The sequence below is a fragment of the Puntigrus tetrazona genome, unplaced genomic scaffold, assembly GCF_018831695.1.
Source record: "Puntigrus tetrazona isolate hp1 unplaced genomic scaffold, ASM1883169v1 S000000003, whole genome shotgun sequence".
In the NCBI taxonomy this organism is placed as follows: domain Eukaryota; kingdom Metazoa; phylum Chordata; class Actinopteri; order Cypriniformes; family Cyprinidae; genus Puntigrus; species Puntigrus tetrazona.
The window spans coordinates 4,619,314-4,625,233 of NW_025047683.1; the positions used below are offsets into that span (position 1 = coordinate 4,619,314).

General features: G+C 62.9%; 1 non-coding gene across 1 annotated transcript in view; it reads right to left on the reverse strand.

Annotated features, from left to right (window-relative positions):
• LOC122332068 overlaps nucleotides 1–1,429 on the reverse strand; it is a 4,040-nt gene extending 2,611 nt beyond the window's left edge. Inside the window, exon 1 of the ribosomal RNA XR_006248418.1 lies at nucleotides 1–1,429. This exon is cut by the window's left edge and continues 2,611 nt beyond it. This is a non-coding gene — a ribosomal RNA (28S ribosomal RNA).
• Nucleotides 1,430–5,920: the final 4,491 nt, after the last annotated feature.

Sequence of the window (5,920 nt, forward strand, 5' to 3'; positions counted from 1 at the left end):
GTTCGGTTCATCCCGCAGCGCCAGTTCTGCTTACCAAAAGTGGCCCACTTGGCGTCTCGCATTCCACGCCCAGGCTCCAGGCCAGCGAGCCGGGCTTCTTACCCATTTAAAGTTTGAGAATAGGTTGAGATCGTTTCGGCCCCAAGGCCTCTTGTCATTCGCTTTACCGGATAAAACTGCTTGTGCGAGCGAGCGCCAGCTATCCTGAGGGAAACTTCGGAGGGAACCAGCTACTAGATGGTTCGATTAGTCTTTCGCCCCTATACCCAGGTCGGACGACCGATTTGGTACGCCAGATCCGCCACGGCCTCCACCAGAGTTTCTCTGGCTTCGCCTGCCCAGGCATAGTTCACCATCTTTCGGGTACCATCGCGCGCGCTCTAGCTCCACCTGCCCGGCGGTGCGGGCCAGACGGGCCGGTGGTGCGCCCCCCGCCGGGGCGGGGGGATCCCACCTGAGCCGGCGGGCGCCGGCCTTCACCTTCATTGCGCCGTGGGGGCTCGAGAGACACCCTTTGACTCGCGCGCTGCGCAGACTCTTTTGGTCCGTGTTTCAAGACGGGTCGGGTGGGTGGCCGACCACCGCGACTCGAGCGCCACTTGTACGAGGGCCGATCCCCGCCTCTGGCGGCGCTGGGCGCGGCCGGGACGGACTGAGGACAGTCCGTCCCGGCCGACGACGCGCTGGGACGGGGGCCCCGCCCCTCCCGCTGCCGGCAGGAGAGAAGGCGCGAGGACACTTCCCGCGCCCCGGGTAAGCGGCAAAGTCGGAGCGTGGGGTTTCTGTAAAGCCGGGCGGCCCCGCCTGAGGGGAGCCGCCTGCCACCTTCGCCCCGCCCTTCCTGGCCAAACCGAGCCGGTCGCGCGCACCGCCGAAGAAGTGCACCCGACGGCGCCGCCGAAGGCCCGACGGGCGGCGTTTCCCCGTCAAGGATCCGCGCACGCCGCGCCGGCCGCCGGGCCCGCCGAGCTGAATCTCTCCGGCAGACCGTGGCGGACTCCCACCCGCTTACCTCTTAGCGGTTTCACGCCCTGTTGAACTCTCTTTCAAAGTTCTTTTCAACTTTCTCACGGTACTTGTCGACTCATCGGTCTCGTGCCGTATTTAGCCTTAGATGGAGTTTACTACCCGCTTTGGGCTGCATTCCCAAGCAACCCGACCCGAGAAGAACCGCACTCGGCGCGGGAGGGGGCCTGCTACCGGCCTCACACCGTCCACGGGCTAAGCCTCCATCAGAAGGACTTGGGCCCCCGACCCGCGCCGAGAGAACGGCCTTCTGTACGCCACATGTCCTCGCCGCCGTGGCCCGGGCGGATTCGGCGCTGGGCTCTTCCTCGCCGCCGCTACTGAGGGAATCTCTTGTTAGTTTCTTTTCTCCGCTTAGTAATATGCTTAAATTCAGCGGGTCGCCTCGCCTGATCTGAGGTCGCTGTCGGATATGGTTAGGAGCGCCGCCGCGCTGCTGCTGCTGCGGCTGGCCTGAACAGGTCTCGCCGCGCGCCGGGCAGGGCGCCGAGGGGGGCGAGAGACGGAGCGCGAACTCTCGCGCTACGCACGGAGCGCCCGAGGGGCGGAGGGAGCCGGGGGTCCACGCCGGCGGGCGACGGAGGTGGCAGACACCACCGAAGCCGCCGAGAGGAGGACGCCGCCGTCCCAGACGCCTGGGGGACGCTGACTTCTCTCGTGGGAGGGGGAAGCCGAGGAAGCGCCGACTCCCGCCGAGGAGGCGGCGCCCGTGGCGGTCTGCACTTGGGAGGACGGAGGGGAGCGGAAGCCCTCGCGACGCTTTCCAGCCGCGGGACCCGGAGGTCCCGATCGGCGGGAAAGCGACCAGACAGGCGTGGCCCGGACGGACCCGGGCCGCAGCGCGCTCGGCGTCGGCGATCGGCGTGTCCTGCAATTCACATTAGTTCTCGCAGCTGGCTGCGCTTCTTCATCGACGACGAGCCGAGTGATCCACCGCTAAGAGTCGTATCGCGCTTGAGTTTAGCGCCCGGAGGCGAGGCCGAACTGCACAGGCTTGTGTGGGTTCAAAATACAAAGGGGGTCGCTCGACGGGCGCCTCGCGAGGGGGACTTCAACCCACGGTCCCGAAGGCCTGCTGGGTACCCGCCGGGTGGGCAAAGCAAAGTCTTCAGAGGCTCATGTTCCTCGCCCCCACCCCGCCAAGGGGGTGGGGCGCCGCGTAGGTTGCCTGCTCTCCGCGGGAGGTGCGCTAAGCCTCCCAGGGGAACGGCGCCCTTCTCGCGGATCCTCTCCGCTCTGCCTTAGGTTTTTGTGCGTTCTTTTGCCGCCTTGGATGTTTGAGCGGCAGACCTCTCGGCCACGGCCGCTGGAACATAGAGTAAAATAGATAGAGGTTTTTTACCCTCGACGGGCGCCTCCTTCGCGGGAGGAGACTTTGAACCCACGGTCCCGAGGCCGTGGCGGGTACTCCGCCAGGGTTCTCGCTCGCCCCGCCGCTGGAAAGCAGGGGCTCACCGAGTGCAGCGACAGTCAAGTTCTCTCTCGATCTCTCTCTCTCGCCTTAGGTTTTTGTGCGGTTCTTTGCCGCTTTGGGTTTTTGCGCGGCAGACCTCTCGGCCACGGCCGCTGGATCATAGAGTAAAATAGATAGAGGTTTTTTTACCTCGACGGGCGCCTCCTTCGCGGGAGGAGACTTTGAACCCACGGTCCCGAGGCCGTATGGGTACTCGCCAGGGCCCTCGCTCAGCCCCGCCGCTGAAAGCAGGGGCCCGCCGAGTGCAGCGACAGTCAAGTTCTCTCGGATCTCTCTCTCTCTCTCCTTAGGTTTTTGTGCGTTCTTTTGCCGCTTTGGGTTTTTGAGCGGCAGACCTCTCTCGCCACGGCCGCTGGATCATAGAGTAAAATAGGATAGAGGTTTTTTTACCCCCGACGGGCGCCTCCTTCGCGGGAGGAGACTTTGAACCCACGGTCCCGGAGGCCGTAAGCGGTACTCCGCCAGGGCCTCCGGCCCGCCCCGCCGCTGGAAAGCAGGGGCCCGCCGAGTGCAGCGACAGTCATGGGCGCCGCGTAGGTTGCTCAAGCCTCCGCGGGAGGTGCGCTGCCTCCCAGGGAACGGCGCTCCTTCTCGCGGATCTCTCTCGCTTCGCCTTAGGTTTTTGTGCGGTTCTTTTGCCGCCTTGGGTTTTTGAGCGGCAGACCTCTCGGCCACGCCGCTGGATCATAGAGTAAAATAGGATAGAGGTTTTTTACCTCGGACGGGCGCTCCTTCGCGGGAGGAGACTTTGAACCCACGGTCCCGAGGCCGCGCGGTACTCGCCAGGGCTCCCGCTCAGCCCCCCGCCGCTGAAAGCGGGGCCGCCGAGTGCAGCGACAGTCAAGTTCCTTTTTTTCTTATCGCGCCTGCGCTTTCGCTGGTGCTCCGGAGGGGAGAGGCCGCGCCGAGCCGCCGCCCTGCCGCGCACTCCGAGCTTGAGACGGGGAGGTGGGCTAGGCCTCGCCCGGGCGGTTTCGCTGGATCGGGCCGGGCCGAGCACGATCCTTCCGCAGGTTCACCTACGGAAACCTTGTTACGACTTTTACTTCTCTAGATAGTCAAGTTTGATCGCCTTCCCGGCGCCCGCCAGAGCTCTCGCGAGGCACCGGGCGGGCCGGGTCCGAGGACCTCACTAAACCATCCAATCGGTAGTAGCGACGGGCGGTGTGTAAAAAGGGCAGGGACTTAATCAACGCGAGCTTATGACCCGCGCTACTGGGAATTCTCGATGGGAAATAGTTTCAATCCCCAGTCCCGATCACGAGCGGGTTCAGCTGGTTACCCGCGCCTCTCGGCGCAGGGTAGACACACGCTGATCCGCCCATTGTGGCGCCGCGCAGCCCCGACATCTAAGGGCATCACAGACCTGTTATTGCTCCATCTCGCGCGGGCTGAACGCCACTTGTCCTCTGGCAAGAAGTTTTTGACGCCGACCCAAGTGGCCGCGCCACTATTTAGCAAGCCGGAGTCTCGCTCGCTATCGGAATGAACCAGACAAATCGCCTCCACCAACTAAGAACGCCATGCACCACCACCCACAGAATCGAGAAAGAGCTATCAATCTGTCAATCCTTTCCGTGTCCGGGCCGGGTGAGGTTTCCGTGTTGAGTCAATTGCCGCAGGCTCCACTCCTGGTGGTGCCTTCCGCAATTCCCTTAAGTTTCAGCTTTGCAACCATACTCCCCGAACCCAAAGACTGTGGGTTTCCGCGCACGCCGCCCGGCGGGTCATGGGAATAACGCCGCCGATCGCGGGTCGGCATCGCTTACGGTCGGAACTACGACGGTATCTGATCGCCTTCAACCTCCGACTTTCGTTTCTTGATTAATGAAAACATTCTTGGCAAATGCTTTCGCTGTTCGCCCTTGCGCCGTCCAAGAATTTCACCTCTAGCGCGCAATACGCAATGCCCCGCCGCCCTCTTAATCATGGCTCCGGTTCCAGAAACCACAAAATAGAACCGAGTCCTATTCCATTATTCCTAGCTGCGTATTCAGCGCGCGACGCCGCCTGCTTTGAACACTCTAATTTTTTCAAAGTAAACGCTTTGGCTCTCGGACCGACACCCAGCCAAGGGCATCCGGGGCGCCGAGGCAGGGACTCTGGGACGGCGGTGGTTTCGCTCTCGGCGACCGCCAGCCAGATCCTTGTAGATCCAACTACGCAGCTTTTAACTGCAGCAACTTTAATATACGCTATTGAGCTGGAATTACCGCGCTGCTGGCACCAGACTTGCCTCCAATGGGTCCTCGCCATGTGTTTAAGATACGCTATTCCAATTACAGGGCCTCAAAGAGACCTGTATTGTTATTTTTCGCTACTACCTCCCGAGTCGGAAATGGGTAATTTGCGCCTGCTGCCTTCCTTGGATGTGGTAGCCGCTTCTCAGGCTCCTCTCCGAATCGAACCCTGATTCCCCGCCACCCGTGGTCACCATGGTAGGCGCCTGATGTACCATCGAAAGTTGATAGGGCAGACACTGAATGAATCGTCGCCGCCGCGAAGGGCGAGCGATCGCCCGAGGTTATCTAGAGTCACCAAAGGTACCGGTCCGAGGACGGATCGCCCGGGGCCCGGATGGGTTTTGATCTGATAAATGCATCGCTGCCTCAGCCTCCCGCCCCGCGAGGAGAGGCGGCCGCCCGGTCGGCGCTGCTTGCATGTATTAGCTCTGGAATTGCCACAGTTATCCAAGTACCGGGTGGAGCGATCAAAGGGACCATAACTGATTTAATGAGCCATTCGCAGTTTCACTGTACCGCCGTGGTGCACTTAGACCTGCATGGCTTAATCTTTGAGACAAGCATATGTTACTGGCAGGATCAACCAGGTAACCCCCTGTGGGTCGAGGGGACTAAACCGACGCTGCGCTTTTTGCCTACACACACGGGTCTCAGTCCGCCTGAGGAGGGGGCCTGGGCAGACCCCGCTTGACCTCGGCTAAGACCGCCGCCATAGGGCGACGCGCTGCTCGAACCTTTCGGCGGGGCCGCTGCTGGGGTGGGTGGCCGCTGGGATCGCGCCGACGCCGGAAAAGTGTGTTTCACGGGACGGGGTACCGCCGCGCGCCGCTGACGCTGCCGCTTGCCCTCCACGCCCGGGCCGTGACGGACTCTCGCGCCTGACCGCCGCTCAGGCCTCTCTCCGGCGGTTCGGCGCTTCCTCGGCTGAGGGGGCCTGCCTGCACGACGCCCAAATTGCCCGGCGCGCGCGTGCTGTCAAAGCCCAAACGTGAACCCATTGCACGCCGTGTTCTGCCAGGCACTCCCGATTTATAGCGGCAGCGGGCTGGCCGGGTGGGGTCTCTAGGCTAGGCGCGCTGCGCCTCCAATCGATCACGCTTTCGGGCCGAGGGGACGCCTCGCCGCCGAACGCCCTCTCTCGGCGCCTGTGTCCGTGTTTCAGGTGAAGCGCTCGATA